The 20,567-nt window shown below is 41.4% G+C and overlaps 1 long non-coding RNA gene across 2 annotated transcripts in view; it reads right to left on the bottom strand.

Annotated features, from left to right (window-relative positions):
- LOC120545599 overlaps positions 1–20,567 on the bottom strand; it is a 72,697-nt gene that overhangs the window by 44,112 nt on the left and 8,018 nt on the right. The window contains exon 3 of one of the 2 annotated variants that reach the window (XR_005636715.1): positions 13,691–13,761. The exons of the other annotated variant lie outside the window; for it this stretch is intronic. This is a non-coding gene — a long non-coding RNA (uncharacterized LOC120545599). The remainder of the gene's footprint in view (positions 1–13,690; positions 13,762–20,567) is intronic. 2 annotated transcript variants of the gene reach the window in all.

Genomic DNA, 20,567 nt, shown 5'->3' on the forward strand with positions numbered 1-20,567 from the left:
TGCACATTTTATCGTGTGGGACTCTCACTGGTCTTGTCTTGGTCTCGATACGCTCTGGTCTTGGTGATGACTTGGGCTCACTTGTCTTCACTACAACACCGTATGTGAACAGCCTTGAGACAGACAAGCCTGCTGGCGGACTCTGAAAACAAAAGAACTGGACGAGTCTGAAGATAAACTTCCTCTGATGACACGACACTCTTCAGATCTCTTTAATAACGCTAAAACTTTTTCTGTCCTTTTGTCAAAGATAAATCAGTAAAAAAAACAGATTCAGTTAATTAATCTGAATATTTCCTGCATTTATATTTATATCAATCTACAAAAGAAATCGTTTTTTATGAAACTGTCATATACACATACACACAACATACGGTGTTCCTCGATGAAAGTCCAGAGGATTTATTTTTTTCATAGCTCCAAGTCTTGTCTACTGGCCAGTCCTGTCTACTTGGAGCAGATGACCAATCATAGAAGGCCGGCTTAGAGTTGCGTAATACTTAGCCGAAAGTAGAAAAAAACTGTTGAAACCGGACCGTTCAGAATAGTTTTAGCTCACAGGGATTTCTCTAAAATACGCTTACCTCATTATTTGAATTATTTGGCCACTTTAACATGAAAATCTGGCATTATAACATTGTAGAAATTACAGAAAACACGGAAAAGCATAATATGTCCAAAGCTCATTTGGTTATGGCTCCTAGATACATAGCAGAGATGTTGGACCCATGTGAGCCAGTTTGCAGCCTTAGATCCTTGGGCGGGGCCCTTCTGGCCATTCCAGAGTCGAGGGTTAAATCTAAAGGTGACCATGCTTTGCGCGCAATCTCAACTTCATTACAATCCTCTTGTTATAAACAAACGCAACCCTTGTGTAGGATACACGTAGGGTACAGATTTGATCATTGGCAAATTATCAAATGTGTTTTATCAATATTAATAAAGTTATGAATATGGTTATTAATAACTTCATCAACTCGACAAACAATCAAAACGGGGCACCACCCTGCAAGTCAGGGACCAATAATCAAACTGTGGAACAGTCTAATTTCTGTAAAAATCCTTTAAAAGGAATTAAAGGAAAGGGTGATTTCGAGCGCGGACCCGTTCGACCAGCAATTATTACAACAAGTACACAAATAATCACCAGCAACTGCTAATCAAGTATAATCGAATTTATTAACGTCACAATTATCAGTAGCTAATCAATAATCCTTCAATAATAAAACGTATATACCTTTTACAATATCACAACCAAACAAAGCAAAAACAAAAGCAGCATGTCATGGACACGTCTGTGTCTGTGTGTGTGTGGGCGTGTGTGAGAGAGAGTGAGTGTGTGTGTGTAAGGGTGAATGGAAGTGGAGGGGCGGTGTCGAAATGTAGTTCTAACACAAAAACGACTCCCAAAATGGCTACTCCTGTGAGCTGCACAAAACTATTTAGCCTCAAGAGGGCGGTAGTGGTGCTGGGTGCACGAGGAGGGGTCATTGACATATATATAATGGACCAATAGATCCCGTTGCTCTGGACGGAGACCAGTGAAGGCTATTAGAAGCACTTTTGCGGTGATCCCTTGCTTTACTGCGCAGCCTCCAACTGACGGAGACAATGTAAATGTGACGTGAGCAACCTGTCTGAAAGTGTGAAGTCTTCTGGTAGCTTTGCCGAGAGAAATCTCAATCATTCCCAATCTTACAGAGACGGAGAGTGTAGGTATATGTAAGGAGATAACATAAGCACAGGCTAATTATTGCTAACTAACATGCTAGTTAACATTAGTAATTAAACCTAAACAGCTAATATAAGTCGAAACTGCCTGCAAGCTTCTCCTGTACTATACGGTAATTCCTCTACTGTGCGACAGTAAGTCACTTGGTTATGACACAATCATTAGCCTATTTTTACAAAAACGTCTGCGTTGTACGTGAGGTACAAGGTAATGGAGCCTTTTATACATTGTCGTGTTTCTTTAGAAATAAACAATGGACAAATAGAGTCTTTAAACGCTTCAGATGTAAAGTTATTCGCAGTCAAGTGACGTAAAAAAAAATGGTGGTCAGTGGAATGCTAACAGGAGGTGATACCTTTGTAGCAACAAAATGGCGCCATCGGAGGTTCGAGTTCTGAAGCGAAGCTTACCCATTGGGAGGGGTTGAAAAGGTCGAGGGGGTTGCTAGGCAACGCGCACGCTTAACCCAGCCCTCGTCATGTGTTTTAGCTCCGTACAAACGTAAGCAGACCCCACGTGGTTAAGCTAGCAGCGTTAGCTCGGGAGCTACGTGGCTAGCTTGTGTCCGTGTTAGTAAAAGGAACAGAATAAAAGGAGGAAAACACTCTGATCTTAGTTATCAATAATGGCCAACTCCCTCAGCCACCCACACTGTAAAAATTATCAGGGTGGTTCTACTTAAAAATTTAAGTTCAATTGCTGCCTTAAAAATGTGAGTAAAGCCAACATTAAGAATAGTGTTGTTTCAACCCACAAAGTCAGATTATAGAATATGTTTAATTAATGATCATTTATTGTTTGAACTTGATACTGTGATTTAAAACAACTATCAATACTTGCTTCCTCTTGTCAAGCAAAAATACAATTGTATGCTATTTCAACTCACGAAGGTAAGTTAGAGAAGATGTTTAATTAATAATAATTTATTGTTAGAACTTGATACTGTGAGTTAAAACAACCATCTATCTTACATTGTATATTCAAGGAAACTTGCTTCCTTTTGTTAAACAAACATACAATTTTACATTTAATTTCAACTAACTGTATTCATACCAATTGTCTTTTCAAGTTAGGTGTACTCATGTTTTTAAGGCAGCAATTGAACTTATACTTTCAACTTAAGCAGACTAATGTTTTTACTAAAAGATCACACACTGTAATAAATTTCATGGTAGTTTAACTTGGAAATGAAAGTTCACCTTCAGCCTTGAAAATCGAAGTTCACTCAACTTGAAGACTGCTTTTGTTTCAACTTAGAAATTAAAGTTAATGAGGGTGATGTAACTACAGTGTTCTAGTTTTGTTAAAGTTGTTATTTTAGTTGATTTAACTTTTAATTACTTAGTTTAACTTCATACTTTAAGTTAAAACAAATAAATTACTTTCTTTAATAATGCAAGAAACCTTCCTTGCCTAGTATAACAGACAATACTTTTCTGCTTTATTACAACTCACGGTTTAAAGTTACAATAACATAACCACATTTATAGTGGAGATAGTGTGGGTGCTTGGGTGCAGCGCCCCCGGGGCCCCATGCAAAATAGTGGTCCCTCTAAAGCCTCTGATCTTGCATCACTTGTGCTAATGAAGTGACACACTGCAGATTAATAGCTGAAGAAAGCCTATTACTGCTCAAAGTCTAATGCTGCAATACTCCAGCTCTTCTTATCAAACATAACAGTCACTTAACTCATGGTTACAAATGTAAACCAGCACAACAATGACAATTACCAGGCAACAAAACACTACATTCAAGCACCGCGTTTAATAAACGGAATTCAAACAAACAATTCGAACAAATTGCAAACTTTTCAGCAAATTTTAACACAACTCTATTTACCGCCTTGCATCATGGGAATTGACCAGCCAATGAACCAATTGCACCTGACTGCAGTATGTAGATTGGGGTTGGGCTAAATGTGGGCGAGCTGTTTGACTTTTGAAAAGTACTTTTCAAGTACATTTCAATATGAGAAGAGTGAAATGCCAAATTCACAATTCACAAGCCTTTGACAGGTACTCCCTCCTCCCACTAGTGCTTTGTTGTTTGCCACAACACTTGTTATATTTTAGTAGAAATTTGCATAGGCTACATCACTTATCTGCGGTGTATAATCAATTTATTCTGTCCATGCTTTAACTATGCTGTGAAGACAGGTTATTTTAAAATCGAAAGGCAACCATTTTTTGTTGCAACACACACACTTTTTTTTTCAACTGATAACTTACATACCCAAGTTCAATCAACACATACATATCTGATAAAAAATTTAAATAGTGGACCCAATGAATAAATGCAAGTTTAACTTTCAAAAACTCATAAAGTTGAGTTCAAAATCCAAAACTTGTATAAGCGTGTTCAGTTAAAAATAAGAAATAAGTGGACATAACTAAATGGGTCTGTACTTTTTTACAGTGCAGGTCTGGACCCCACGTGTAGTTAGGACAGACTGAGACTTTTGATTTACCGAGGGAAACTTTGGTCATTATAACCACTCCAGTGGCTAACAGCTGATTCACCGCGATTATCTCGCGGACAGAAACTAAACTCCGTGAATGGAGTGATTTAGCAGGTAGCGCTTACGGTTTTTAACCAGCTACTTAACACAACAACCAACAGTATAGCGATCAATTATACATTCACAGAAACAGATTAATAACCAGATATGGGCCAATACATGATTACAATCACAGATCACATTAATGGCAACAAGCGGTAGCGAACCCTTTGCTCATTAATAAACAAAACAAACACACTAGTTCTAACATCTGCCCAGAACTGTGTAAAGCCTTACTGTGTGCGTTGTTTGTCAGTTAATCTCTCGCCAGAGTTTAACGATCCGTTTCGTCCAGAGCAGTGAACGAACACGCGATCCAGGTCGACGATGCAAGAAGAACGGACGTAGTCCCTTTCTTGAATCCGGGGTGATTAAACCCGCTGCAGATGAGGGAATACTCGGCCAGTATTTCCTCGAATCCCCTTTGTATATCAGACAGATATAAAATTGTCCCAGCTCCAACTCGACCAGCGAGGTGATGCTGGCTAGCTAGCCCGGACTAGTGTGCCTCCTGTAGTAACCTGGGTCACCGTGGAAAAGCGAAGAAACACTAGCGCCGACAGCTTTTATCCTCCTCCACCTCCTAGTGCATTCAAAGGCCCAACAGCCAATGGGAAAAGCGCAACCTTATCACAGATGTGAAGCAGTCCTTTGTCTCACCACCAGTCTGCCTTGCCCTCCATGTGTTGAATGTCGAATCTCCATTTTGGGGCTCTGCTTCCAAGTGGCAGCTTGTAGGAGTTTGGTGAAACTGGCTTTGGGATTCACATGTAGGCCAAGATCCTTTGTCTCTGCAGTCAGCTCAATCTGAGCCATTTTTGGTTAAGATCAATGTTTAACCCCCTGCTTGGTCCCAACACTTGCCTCGCTTGCTGGTCAACCATGCAGGATTTGGTGACAGTTCATCCTCCGGCTGAAGGGACAGGACTGGTGTCCTCCTGTATCTGGCAGTGGAACAGTGGCGGAGTGGCTCAGCGATCAAGGTTACAATAATATGTTTATACAATATACAATTATCCTTGTTAAGACGGACATTTTCAGCTTTGTTTTCTCAGCGTTAAGCTGCTATTAGAGACGCAGAGACGCAGGTTTTTAGGGTTGCCTACCTCAGTGCAGGAGGTGGCAGTAACGGAAAAATCAGAAGTGCCGGTACTCAGTAGGCTACCGATGAGTTTCAGCACTGCCTATAAGTGCAATACAATCTCTGTGAGTAGCAAATAAAAACTTTGGCCAGGCCTGCTCCAACAGGCATGAACAAGAACCAATAGCCTATTTCAGTCTGCTCCCATCTGCTGCCATTACGTACATAGCACAAATAGCAAATTGCTACAAACATGCTGAAACTAAAGTTTTTTTCTCTCTTCCAGCGAACACGTGGCTACTTAATATTCACGTGAATTACGTCATCGCACTACACAAGAGTGAATATTAATTTGCTATATGGTCTTTATAGGCTATCTACACTGTTTAACCCAAGTCGGTGCTAAACACAGTTCTATTATGTTTTACAGTGGACAGTTGTAGTTGATTAATAAGATAAAACTTTTTGTTCATGCTGCATTTGGGCAAACTTTCAATTCCCTTTGTATCATGCACTCTGAGTGCTTCAGCATGGCTGCCCCCCTTCTAAAATCAGCCTTATAAAGATGTAAAATTTAAGTTGTACGTATGCCCAAGATAGTTTCTCTTACGTAGCCTAGGTTAAACAGGAACCAGAGATCGATCGTCTCTGTTGCTTGAAGTTCACGGACGTATAGTAGCCTAGCTAAATCTATCTGTGAAAAGTATTTTTTTTAGCAGATATCTAAGTTATAACATGATTGAGTAGGGGTGTAACGATATATCGTGGTACGATTTTTTTTTACTACCACCATATAGGTGCTGACACACATACCACATGGCCGACCATCGGCAGAAAAGCCAGTCGAGATGATCAGTCGCGTCCCCGAGGTCCAAAAAACTGCCTCAGGACACATCAAAAAGACGAGAGGAGACGAGACGTAATACGTCTCCATAACAGCAGGCGGCGCTAATCTGTATTGTTGCCCAAGAAATGACAACCGGCAGCTGATTGGACGAATGCGTCACATGGGTTTGTTTTCTTCGGAAATTCAGAGCCAGACTGTCATGGCGGCCGTTCAGAATACGATCTCATATTGTACTAAAATAGTTCACTGAAACGTGTTTCTGAAAACATTTTAAGCAAGAAATAGGCCATGCAGTTGCTGAATCTGTCTTCATTTCAGATCAGCAAAGGTCAATTTAAAAGATTTTCATCAGATTTTGAGAGACTCTAGTCACCTCATTCTGCTCGTCATTTCCGGGTGAGTCTCAACGGCCCTGCCGCCAACCGAACATGTCAGGTCGGCGAAAACGAACGCCGACAGCCCCCCCAGACTGACGACGGCACGGGACACACCGAACAGATTCGTGTCACTGACCTCGCCAGACTGTCCAACGGCCGAAAATCGGCCCTGTGTGTCCCGGCCTATGATGTCCGTTTAATCCTATTGGTTGAGCTACCGCTTGCATTCACTGCATCAACGCTCAAATGAATCGCTTGAACTGAGCAGTAGCAGGGCAAAATGAGTTCGACTTTGACTGAAATTGAAATAGAGGATGCCCCGTCCACTTACAAGTCCGACGTCTGGCAGCATTTTGGTTTTCCAGTTACTCAACAGGAGGATGGTAAAAAAACAGACAAAACACGAACTGTGTGTAAATACTGTAAGCAAACACTGTTATTCACGACGTCGAACACAACAAATATGATGTGTCATTTAAAACGGTACCACAAAGACAAACTCCTGCAACCGGGTGCGAAAAAGAGAGTGAAAGAAGGCCAAATATCTATAGAACGTAGTTTTGCTTTAACGTGGTCTCAGTCAAGTGCAAAAGCTCAAGAAATAACCAGGTGCATCGGAGTTTTTATCGCAAAAGACATGAGGCCATTCTCAGTCGTCGACAATGTTGGATTTTGCGAACTGGTCAGGGTACTGGAGCCCAGGTACCATATTCCGTCACGCCCGCACTTCAGTCAGGAGGTAATTCCAGCCCTGTACAACGAAGTTAAAGCAAATGTGACAGATGTTTTGAAAAAGGCTGAGAGTGTGGCGATTACAACTGATGGGTGGACTTTGAGGGCTGTTCAGAGTTACATCACAGTCACCGCGCATGTTATTACCACAGAGTGGGAAATGACAAGTTTTGTGCTTCAGACTCGCCCGCTTTTCGAGTCGCACACTGGTACAAACTTAGCTGATGTTTTAAAAGCGACCTTACAAGAGTGGGAGCTTGAAAGATCTGCTCATAGCATTGCTGTCGTTACAGACAACGCACGCAACATGATTGTGGCAGTGAGGGAAGCAGGGATGTCGCCTCATATTAAGTGTTTTGCACACACTTTGAATCTTGCTTCGCAAGCAGGATTGCATGTTCCCCGCGTCAGTCGCTTGCTTGGCCGTGTGAGGAAAGTCGTGGCTTTCTTTCACCGCAGTGCCACAGCTAAGCAAAATATGCTTGAGATCGCATCACACAAGCTGATCATGGATGTTGTAACAAGATGGAACAGCTCAATGGATATGCTGGAACGCTATCTTGAGCAACAAGGTGCTATAACGGCAGCCCTCTTGAGCACAGAGGTGCGCAAAAATGCACGTCAACTCGATACTATGGACAGCGCTGACATCAGTGACGCCGAGGAAATCGTAAACCTTCTTAAACCGCTAAAAAAAGCCACCACTGTCCTGTCTGATGAAAAGAGCCCCACGCTGTCACTCATTGTGCCCTTGAAAGCCATGATCGAATAGAGCATGACACCGGACGAGAAAGACTCCACAACTATTACTAACATGAAGACGGCCATCCTGCAAAACCTCTCAAGCAGATTCACAGAGGAACAGGATTATCTGCTAGAGGCTACTGCCTTGGACCCCAGATTTCGGCCATTGCCCCACTTACTCCCTGAACAACGTGAAGAGGTTTTCCACCGGTTGAAGAACAAATCAAACCAGTTAAAGCAGGTATGTCTGCATTACAAATTGTCTGAGAATCTGTGTATTTGCATTTGTGTGTGTTTGTCACTCCAATTGCATGTTTGTGTAACCTACTTTTATGTGTATGTAACTGAAACTGTACTAGTATACCATAATTATTTTTTTTAATTATATTTTAAGGCTGTCACTGTGAAGCAAACGAAGGAGGGAGGTGCCAGTGCTGGAGATCCCACTGATGCAGCAGATCCGAGAGATACAGCACACAGAGTTGAGCCAGAACAGCCACCTAGCAAAAAGACAGCACTTGAAGAGCTCTTTGGTGCAACTTTTTCTGAACCACCAGTCACCCAGTCCAAAAGTAGGATAGAAGTAGAGATTGAAATGTACAAAAAGGACACTTCTATTCCCCTCACTAGCTGTCCACTGAAATGGTGGAAAGAAAATGCTCAAATGTACCCACTTCTTTCACCTCTTACAAAGGCTTACCTCACAGTTCCAGCAACTTCCGTTCCTAGCGAACGTGTTTTTTCTACAGCAGGGGATATTGTAAATGCACAAAGATCCGAGCTACTGCCAGAAAATGTAGATATGCTGGTTTTCTTGCAAAAAAAACCTGTAAGTAATAAAAAAAAAAAAAGCTCTTTGTGTTGAAATTACTTGAACAGGACACTACTTGTGTGGTGTTTTTTTTTTGTTGCACTTTTACTGCTTAAAGAAGTTATCTCTTGGGCTATCCTAATTCTAATTTCATGATACAATTCAGTTTTATTGGTCAGTGACACCTAGTCAATTGTTGATTTTACATATAGAAGGTTAAACTAAATCTTGATTTATATTGAAGTATTGTACATTCTTTAAGTTGTATGTATAACAAGACAGTTATTGAACACTTTTAATGTTAAATAAATCTGTTATTTGATTTTCAGTTGAATTTTTGCATTTTTTTAAAAATATCGTGATACATATCGTATCGTGAACCCAGTATCGTGATACATATCGAATCGTGAGCTGAGTGTATCATTACACCCCTACGATTGAGCTAGCAAAGCATTTTGGTTTACATTTGCGGTAATTATAAAGTTTGGATCTCTACAAAGCTAACGTTAGCTAAAGTTGACTAAACAGGGAGGGACTAGAAATCCTTCACAATATAAATACAGTTTGATTATAAGTCTTATTTTGTTGGTAGATGTTGTATAATCATATAAACTTCACTGATGTGGCTAGGACTGAGGGGCTTAAATTAGGGTTACCAAACGTCCCCGGTTTCGGTGACCTGTCCCCGGCTGGAGCTGTCCCAGGAAATGTCCCCGGTTTTCACTCTGACTGACAGACCCAAAATTGGAATGAAAGAAAGAAAACATTGACCAAACGTATAGTCGTGCACCCTACACACGCAGGCTCAAGACAGCCAGAGCAAGCGCTGCTCAGAGCTCAACTTCGGTATAAGTTAGAAAGATATTCACAGATTTAAACTTCCAGGATCAATTACTCTACAGCGAAATATTATTAAATCACAAACGACGCATCTTTCCTACCGTAGTAAGGTTAACAGCGAGCTACAAACTCATTCTTAATCAGAATGAGCCGTCCTCCGACCTGGAGAAATAGCATTGGTCTCTACGAGCAGCCGGCGGTGAGACGGCACTAAGACGAGTGCTTAGGGACCGTCTACAAACTACAACACCTTAGGGACCGTCTACAAACTACAACACCGACACAAAAATATTTATTAATTAAATGATTAAATAAAGTAGTGTAGTCCAAACTTACCTAAATTATGCTAGTTGTACTACAGCACTTACTTATTCATATGCATATTCATAATTTTGTGGAATATTTTTTACGAAAAACATGTAATATTTTAATAATTAAATAGAATTGTGTCTCTAAACTTACCTCACACATAATTAGTGTTCTGCTGGTTGTACTGCATCATTTACTTTTAAAAAATAGGCATATGCATAATTGTGGGGAATATTTTTTGCCATATAATATTTTTTAAATATATGTCATAATTACAAAGAGGCATATCTCCAAAACTACTCCACGCATAGAACCACCCTGCTGGTTGTCTGAATTTAATTTCAAGGTGCACCAGATTGATGCTTACGGGAGTCAATTTCACGGTCGGTAACGTCTTCGGGACGGATCAGGCATAGAAATCAACTGGAGCGGGCGGGAGCAGGACGGAGTCGGAGATTAAATTAATTAATGACGCTGCATGCGGTGAGTGCGCCCAAAGATTGCGAGGCATTTCGTTTTAGAAAAGAGAACCACTTACAACACACAGTTTGTTGATTGGGAATACTGTGACCTGCGGGAGTCTCGAAAAATTGTCACTACCTAACCCTAACCCCCCCAGCAGTGAGAGACACACGGCTCTGCTCTGCAGCGCTGCACTCACACAACAATGTCAGCGAAGCGCAGAGGAGCCGCTCTCGCTCCCTCAGGCATCACTGCAGCTGCGCACACACACACACACACACACACACACACACACACACACACACACACACACACACACACACACACACACACACACACACACACACTGATAACTTTAGACAACATAGGGAACGAAACGGGAGCGGGAGGGGATTCGGGAGTCTTTCTTTCGGGATTTTGCAGGACAGGATTTTTTTGGGGTGGCAGTCACGTGATTGGGATGTGACGGGAGTATTTTCGTTGGCTCGGGATGGGATGGGAATGACAATTGATTCCCGTGTCACCCTCTAATTGATGCATTTAAACGTTAAAATAGACAACATTTTCTTACAGGGAAGCATGCCCATAGAGTGATATTTTTTATATACACAGTATGTTACATTCAGATTTAGAATTACATTCAGTGCATTAACAGTTGCCCCACCATGACCATTCACCCTGTTTTAGTGAGACCCTGGATCCATATAAGGGCAGGGGGATTTAAAGCACCATGTACGAAGTGTAAGACGTAACACATAAAACGCGACAAGGTGACAAACAGAACAACAGAAGGAAGTGAGACGGGACAATAACAGAACTGACAAGATGGGATTGGACAGGACAGTTAAGGACACCAGGATGTATTATTATTAATTGGGTAGAATGATCTACGATTCATATTGGGTGATCACGGTTTTTGTGTTTGAAGGGAGTTGGAAAAACATGTTATGCATAAGTGTGGATGGTGTTGCTAGTGTGTGTGTATGAGTAAAGTGATAACTGTAAGGGAGAAATAATGAAAAGGAAAAAAAAGAAAGAAAAGAAGACAACAAAAAATAAGAGGGGAAATTAGAAAAAATTAAATGATATAAATAATGTAAAAGTACTAGGGAGGGCAGGGTATTACATAATGGAGGAGGGAGGAATATGTCTGGTAACATACCGGCTTGTAGTTATATTTTTGTTGAATTTAGAAATGTTAGAAATGGGGACCAGGTATCTTCAAAGGCTGACATTTGCTTCTTTCTGTGTGCATTGTGTTTTTCCATTGAGATGTATTCTGAGATTAAATTTGTCCAGTGATTGATGTGGCAAGAATTCTTTGATTTCCAGTTTTGGAGGACTACTTTTTCAGCGACAGCTAGAGAAATGAACAACAGATTCCTGAATTTTTGCGGGATGTGGATTTTGGAGATGTCACCAAGGAGACAGAGTGTTGGAGATGATGGGATTCTGTAGCTCAGGGTGGTGGACAGTGTCTCAGTGACCGTGATCCAGAATGAATAAACTGGTTGACAGAGCCACATGGCATGTAGTTAATTGTCTGTGCTACCTAATGTCCCTTGTGTCTTTTGACACCGGCCTCACTTTGAAATATATGGTGTAATAATCTGATATTCCGTTGTTTTGGACAAAGAGATCGAAGATTTCGACATTTCTGGTGATGACCAGATCCAAAGTGTGTTGGCTCCTATACATGCTGAACAAGGCCTCTGTTTTCCCAAATCTCAAAACAGCAGCAGATATGTTAGTATCAACCCAGATATTAAAATCGCCAGCGACAATTAAGTTGTTGTACTTTTTAATGATATCATCCAAGAGTATTCCTAACTCATACTGGAATGTGTGGATATGTGATGTTGGTGGGCGATACACATTTAGGACAAGGACAGATTCGTCCCTCTCGTCATGCTGCAGAACTGTGGCAACATATTCAAAGGTTGTCATGATGTCAAAAGGAATTTGTTCCCCCTGTACTACCTCTGAATACTGAATAGCTGTCCCTTCCCCTCTGGTGCCATGTCATTTCTCCAACGCTTCATTGTTCCGACCTTTCAATAACCCAACAAATTCCCTTTGGTCCTACAGCTCAATAGTCCGACGTCCCTTTGTTTCGAAAAAATAAGCCCTCTGCTCCAACATCCCATTGTTCCAACTGGGAAGCGAGATTAAGAATCCCACTATGGCCACAGCAAGACACGCCCTTCAATAGCATTTATTGGCCAGGCGTCCATGCTTACGCAAGGTAACGAAACCCTTACGCCTAACCCCAACCAATCGACCACTATGGTCCAATGGGGTCTTGGCGGGGCCAAAATGGGATTCGTAATTTCGTGACCAGTATTCCTGAAATTTCCATGGGAGGTGATCCACAAAAGTCTATATGGTCAGAACAATGGGGTGTCGGAGCAGAGGGTTTATTTTTTTCGAAACAAAGGGACGTCGGACTAATGGGCTGTAGGACCAAAGGGAATTTTTGGGGTTATTGAGAGGTCGGAACAATGGAGCATCGGAGAAATGGGAAGAGAATGTAATTTGTTGGTGAAGCCTCCTGGAGGACAATGTCTCCATTGTCCTCATGTAAAAATGTCTCTGTTGTGAGAAAGACATCCAGGTTGTTATCTTTTATGAGCTCTGAGATGATGTTTCCTTTGTTATTCATCGACCGAAGATTGAGTGACCCCACCCGCGTTGCTGCAGGAGGTTCTTGGTTGCTCTCGAACTCATGATTGCTTTCCACGTTAAAGCTGTTGTCATTTTTCTGGTCTCAGCCAACACACCTATCTTGACGCTGATTTACCTCTTTTTTTACTCTTTCTTCTTTGTTTGCTTTGAGTCCCCTTCTTTCGATTGACGCCTAGTCTTTTTTCTACCAGTCGGCTTGCTTTCATCATCCTCTGTCTCTTCCTCGCTATCACTCCCCTCTTCTTCCTGATCCCTCTCATCCTTACCATCACTCTTCTTATCTCCCTGATCACCCCCTCCCTGCTGCTCACTTCCACTCTCTTTATTTTGTTCACTTTCTCTCTCTTGCACACTTCATGTCTGCTCAGTTTTATCACCACCTTCGTCCTCATGTCTTTGATCTGTTTGACATTCAGCACGAGTCTCCTGGTTTCCTGAGGTGAATTTGAACTCGTATTTCTGTTGGTGTGAGAGCTGAAAACGAAACAAATAAACAAAAACAGAGCAAATACCAGAAAATGTGTATGATTTCTTCCTGGAACGCTTTGCCTCGTGTTCTTGTTGACTTTTAACCATCATCCTCCTGTGAATGAAACAAGTTAGCATGATTTAAGAAACCCAACATCATTAATAGTCAACACATTTTTCACACTGAAATTACACTCATGTAAAAAAAATTGGGAAGTAATAGGTTGTGTCAAAATGTTTCCAGTAAAAGCCTATGCATGTGTTTGCTGGCTTGCATGGTGTTATCTCTAGTCTCTCTGGGATGATGATAAAGGAAACCTGGCTTTGCCCGCAAATCCTGGATGCCACAATAGAAACAAAGGCATTGTTAATGCAGAGGACGAGGATTTTGCATCTATGTATAGTACAGGCCAAAAGTTTGGACACACCTTTCATTCAATGCGTTTTCTTTATTTTCATGACTATTTACATTGTAGATTCTCACTGAAGGCATCAGAACTATGAATGAACACATATGGAATTATGTACTTAACAAAAAAGTGTGAAATAACTGAAAACATGTCTTATATTTTAGATTCCTCAAAGTAGCCACCTTTTGCTTTTTTGATAGCGCTGCAAACCCTTGGTTTGCAATGAGCTTCATGAGGTAGTCACCTGAAATGGTTTTCACTTCACAGGTGTGTCTTGTCAGGGTTAATTAGTGGAATATTTTCCCTTATTAATGGGGTTGGGACCATCAGTTGTGTTGTGCAGAAGCCAGGTTGATACACAGCCGACAGCCCTATTGGACAACTGTTAGAATTCATATTATGGCAAGAACCAATCAGCTAAGTAAAGAGAAACGAGTGGCCATCATTACTTTAACAAATGAAGGTCAGTCAGTCCGGAAAATTGCGAAAACTTTGAATGTGAAGTGCAGTCGCAAAAACCATCAAGCGCTACAACGAAACTGGCTCACATGAGGACCGCCCCAGAAAAGGAAGACCAAGCGTCACCTCTGCTGCTGAGGATAAGTTCATCTGAGTCACCAGCCTCAGAAATCGCAAGTTAACAGCAGCTCAGATTAGAGACCAGATGAATGCCACACAGAGTTCTAGCAGCAGACACATCTCTAGAACAACTGTTAAGAGGATACTGTGCGAATCAGGCCTTCATGGTCAAATAGCTGCTAGGAAACCACTGCTAAGGAGAGGCAACAAGCAGAAGAGATTTGTTTGGGCCAAGAAACACAAGGAATGTGGAAATCTGTGCTTTGGTCTGAGGAGTCCAAATTTGAGATCTTTGGTTCCAACCAATCTTTGTGCGACGCAGAAAAGGTGAACAGATGGATTCTACATGCCTGGTTCCCACCGTGAAGCATGGAGGAGGGGGTGTGATGGTGTGGGGGTGCTTTGCTGGTGACACTGTTGGGGATTTATTCAAAATTGAAGGCATACTGAACCAGCATGGCTACCACAGCATCCTGCAGCGACATGCCATCCCATCCGGTTTGCGTTTAGTTGGACCATCATTTATTTTGAACAGGACAATGACCCCAAAGGCTGTGTAAGGGCTATTTGACCAAGAAGGAGATTGATGGAGTGCTGGGCCAGATGACCTGGCCTCCACAGTCACTGGACCTGAACCCAATCAAGATGGTTTGGGGTGAGCTGGACCACAGAGTGAAGGCAAAATGGTCAACAAGTGCTAAGCATCTCTGGGAACTCCTTCAAGACTGTTGGAAAACCATTTCAGGTGACTACCTCTTGAAGCTCATCAAGAGAATGCCAAGAGTGTGCAAAGCAGTATTCAGAGCAAAGGGCTGCTACTTTGAAGAAAATAGACAAGACACACCTGTGAAGTGAAAACCATTTCAGGTGACTACCTCATGAAGCTCATTGCAAACCAAGGGTTTGCAGCGCTATCAAAAAAGCAAAAGGTGGCTACTTTGAGGAATCTAAAATATAAGACATGTTTTCAGTTATTCCACACTTTTTTGTTAAGTACATAATTCCACGTGTTCATTCATAGTTTTGATGCCTTCAGTGAGAATCTACAATGTAAATAGTCATGAAAATAAAGGAAATGCATTGAATGAGAAGGTGTGTCCAAACGTTTGGCCTATACTGTATGTGTACAGCAGTAGAATTATAGACAGCTCTTGTTCCTCTGACCTTGAAGCTATGTCAGTTTAGGGCTGGGTACAGAACTTCGATACTTTAAGGCACCGACCGAACTGCCTCCATTGTATAGAGTATCGGGAAAAAAAACAAATTGTAATACCTCATCAGCTTCTGAGAACCAATAAGCATGCCTCTACCAAGATATAATAATGCTTTTGATTGGCTGTCATGATGTGTGTGTGCTTTGTATTTTGAGAGGCTTGACTGCAGTGTGCATCACATAGGTGTAAAAAGGCTGGGAAAGAAATTGTACAACAATGTGTAATAATACTAATAAAAGTTGAACTTGTGATTTTGCCATGTATAGTGTCTCCTACGTAAGGCAAGGCAAGGCAAGGCAGCTTTATTTGTATAGCACATTTCAGCAACAGGGCAATTCAAAGTGCTTTACATAAAACATTAAAGAGCAGTAAGAAAACAATTTAAAACAATTTAAAAACATTAATAAACAAATTAAAAACATTAAAAGACAATAATAAAATTGAGAGTGCAGTATAAGAATAAAAGTTACAGTGCAGTATAAGAAATTAAAGTTAATAAAATAGATTATTTAAAGAAAAGCAACATCAAAAACATAGGTCTTTAGCTTAGATTTAAAAGAACTGAGAGTTGGAGCGGACCTACAGGTTTCTGGGAGTTTGTTCCAAATATGTGGAGCATAAAAACTGAACGCTGCTTCCCCCTGTTTAGTTCTGACTCTGGGGACAACAAGTAGACCTGTCCCAGATGACCTGGGAGGTCTGGGTGGGTCATAATGTAGTAGCAGATCAGAAATGTTAGTGAAAAAATTTGTGATTTATAAACCAGTAAAAGTATTTTGAAATCAATTCTTTGAGGCACTGGAAGCCAGTGTAGAGACTTCAGTACTGGAGGGATGTGATCCACTTTCTTGGTCTTAGTGAGGACTTGAGCAGCAGCGTTCTGAATCAGCTGTCTGATTGATTTTTTGGGGAGACCTGTAAAGACACCGTTACAGTAGTCAAGTCTACTGAAGATAAAAGCATGGACAAGTTTTTCCAGATCCTGCTGAGACATAAGTCCTTTAACCCTTGATATATTTTTAAGGTGATAATAGGCTGATTTTTTTTTATTATGTTAATGTGGCTTTTAAAATTCAGGTCTGAGTCCATGACTACACCAAGATTTCTGGCTTTGTCTGTTGTTTTCAACATTGTCGTTTGAAGCTGAGCGCTGACTTTCAATCGTTCCTCTTTTGCTCCAAAAACAACCACCTCCGTTTTTTCTTCATTTAATTTAAGAAAGTTCTGGCACATCCAATCATTAATCTGTTCAATGCACATATTTAATTGTTGTATTGGGCTATAGTTCCCTGGCGATAAGGTTATGTAAATTTGGGTGTCATCCGCATAACTATGGTAATTTATTTTGTTGTTTTCCATAATCTGAGCCAGTGGAAGCATGTAGATGTTGAACAGAAGAGGCCCCAGAACTGAGCCTTGGGGAACTCCGCACGTCATATTTGTATGCTCAGATGTATAATTACCTATAGACACAAAGTAGTCCCTATTCTTTAAATAGGATTCAAACCACTTTAGTACTGAGCCAGAAAGACCAACCCAGTTTTCCAATCGGTCAAGCAATATGTCATGGTCTACCGTATCAAATGCAGCACTGAGATCAAGTAATACTAAGACTGAAATTTTGCCACTATCTGTGTTTAAGTGGATGTCATTAAAGACTTTAACAAGAGCCGTCTCAGTGCTGTGGTGTGGTCGAAAACCTGACTGGAAGGCATCAAAACTGTTGTTTAGCGATAAGAAAAGGTTGACTTGTTGAAAAACCACTTTTTCTATGATTTTACTTAAAAATGGAAGGTTTGATATTGGCCTATAGTTGCTCATTAGTGTCGCTCATTAGTGTCGTGCCTTGCCTTAATGTGAGTCAGCCAGCCAACCTAAGCTAATGTTAGCTTTGTAGCGTTCGTGGGACTTTATAAAATGAATAAAGACTGCACATAAAAGCACAAAACTGCTTTGCTAGCTCAATTGTGTTGTAACTAAGATATCTGCTTAAAAATATGTTTCCATTGACGAATTTAGCTTCAGTACGTCTGCGAACTTCACATGTAGCAGCTATTTTTAACACAGCGCGAGTCACCGGCACAGCTGATGTGATCCAAACATTTCCAGTTAACTCCAGAGAGGTGTAACAAATAAATTGTTTAATCCGACAAATCACAAACCCCGTCGATATGATCAGGCGTCCCCGAGGTCCAAAAAACTGCCACAGAACAGACCAAAAAGACGAGAGGAGCCGAGACGTAATACATCTCTATAACAGCAGGCGGCGCTAATCTGTAATGTTGCCCAAGAAATGAAAACCGGCAGCTGATTGGACGAACGCGTCACATGGGTTTGTTTTCTCCGGAAATTCAGAGCCAGACTGTCATGGCGGCCGTGCCGCCGACCGAACATGTCAGGTCGGCCAAAATGAACGGCGACAGCCCCCCAGACGGACGATGGCACGGGACACACCGAACAGATTTGAGTCACTGACCTCGCCAGACTGTCCCACGGCCGATAATCGGCCTGATGTGTCCCGGCCAATAATAATAAATAGTTAAGGTTAGGAAAAGATTGTCTATGAATAAAAATGTCTGTGCATCAGGAAAAGGTTGGAAAATATGTGACTTGTCTTCTTTCTTTACATTATGACACTGGCCTGCCTATGTGTTGACGATGGAACGAAGATTGACAGCCAGCCAAACTCAGGTCAATAATGGCATGCGAGTCAGGAAGTTGACATTTGAGCTTTTGACCTTTAATGACTTTCACTCTGGCATCACATTGATCTCAGTGAAACACAAATGACTGTTTTACCAAATCATCTACAGAGCTAACCTGCTAGCCTTACAATAGATGCTATGAACAAATAAATGCAGAGCAATAAACCAATTATCTGGTACATTAAAACCTAAATGGCATAATATACAAACAACATGCTTAGGCTCAGCTAGTGCTACATCACATCATATTCATTGTATGTTATCTATGCAGCAACACATTTACATGTGCACAACTAAACATCACAAACACAGTAATGGCAAAAATTCTGAATGAAGTATTATACAAATCCTATCCTACAGACTAAAGGAAAAGTCTTTGTTTGGTACAGATCATCGCATAAATCACACTATAATCATTTATATATTTTTTATTTTAATATTTTTTAATGAAAATGGGGATAATGATACAAATGATCATTCCCTCCAAAATCGTAAATCATATCGCAATCGCAATATCAGTTAAAATAATCACAGATAGATATTTTCCTCATATCGTGCAGCCCTACAACCAAATGCATAACTGCAGTGCCCTGCTACGCCCTGCTGTATCCTGCTACGCCCTGCTGCATCCTGCTACACCCTGCTATGCCCTGCAGTGCCCTGCTACATCCTGTAACGCCCTGCAGTGCCCTGTTATGCCATGAACTACTACAACTACTATTTCTAGTCATAGTTCCATTATCTTTATTGTGACTATTATCGCCACTGTTCATCACATCCCCAACCGTCAGACACCTCCTATCAAGAGCCTGGGTCTGTCCCGTCAGACACCTCCTATCAAGAGCCTGGGTCTGTCCCGTCAGACACCTCCTATCAAGAGCCTGGGTCTGTCCCGTCAGACACCTCCTACCAAGAGCCTGGGTCTGTCCCGTCAGACACCTCCTACCAAGAGCCTGGGTCTGTCCCAGGTTTCTTCCTAAAAGGAAGTTTTTCCTCGCCACTGTCACACTGAATGTTTGCTCTTGGGGGAATTACTGGAATTGTTGGGTCTTTGTAAATGATAGTGTGGTCTAGACCTACTCTATCTGTAAAGTGTCTTGAGAGAACTCTTGTTATGATTTGATACTATAAATAAACTTGAATTGAATTGAATTGAATTGAATTGTGGGTGATATCTATCTCTGGAGGGACCTCCCTGGCTCCTATGACCTCCGAGGGTCGATCTCATCAAGTTCCTTTCAGTTTTTCAGACAAATGGCGGGGATTCCCCCGAGGGGAAGTGAACGAGGTCATGTTGAACCACTGATGAAATCCAAATCCCTAAAAAAACTTTCCTGTTTCTGTGTGCAACACCCCTAGCCTGACAAGCCAGACCCGCATCAAGATGTTGACTCTATACACGATGTGAATGGCCTGACCAGAGTTTGGTTTTTCTAGCTCGCAAGTCAACGGAGAGTGCCTAGACCCCCCTGGTACGAGGCAGAGGACAGAATATTTTATACAGTTGAATATATTTGTCTTTTAACTCTCAAAATGTCTCATGCCAAGTTGCTAAATAAAACTACAAATGACACAAAGTCATAGCTTACACAATAGTGTGTAATGATTTCAAATAAACAAAATAAAATAATTGATTGTGGTAAAATAATCTACACTTAATTAGTAATTGATAGAATCACACATTCAAGCTCCTGATCTTAAGTGTCACCTGCTGCTCAAACACCAGATGGCAGCAGAGATCAGTCTGTCTCTTCAGCCTGATTGGTTGAATCGAACCCTGGGGCATTTATCCCCTTAGTGTTGATTCACATGGTACCAATATTATCACACAACCTATGTGTTCAGTTAAATATGGTCAGTAATAGCTTGATCCCTGGCCGTGCAGTCCCATGTTGAAGTGTCCTTGAGTTGCCCCCGATGCTGCTCCATCAGAGTGTGTGTGTGTATCTGATGAGCAGGTGGCAACTTATACAGCAGCCTCGGCCACAGAGTCTGAATGGTGAATGGTTCCTG

Source organism: Perca fluviatilis, chromosome 17, assembly GCF_010015445.1.
Source record: "Perca fluviatilis chromosome 17, GENO_Pfluv_1.0, whole genome shotgun sequence".
In the NCBI taxonomy this organism is placed as follows: Eukaryota; Metazoa; Chordata; class Actinopteri; order Perciformes; family Percidae; genus Perca; species Perca fluviatilis.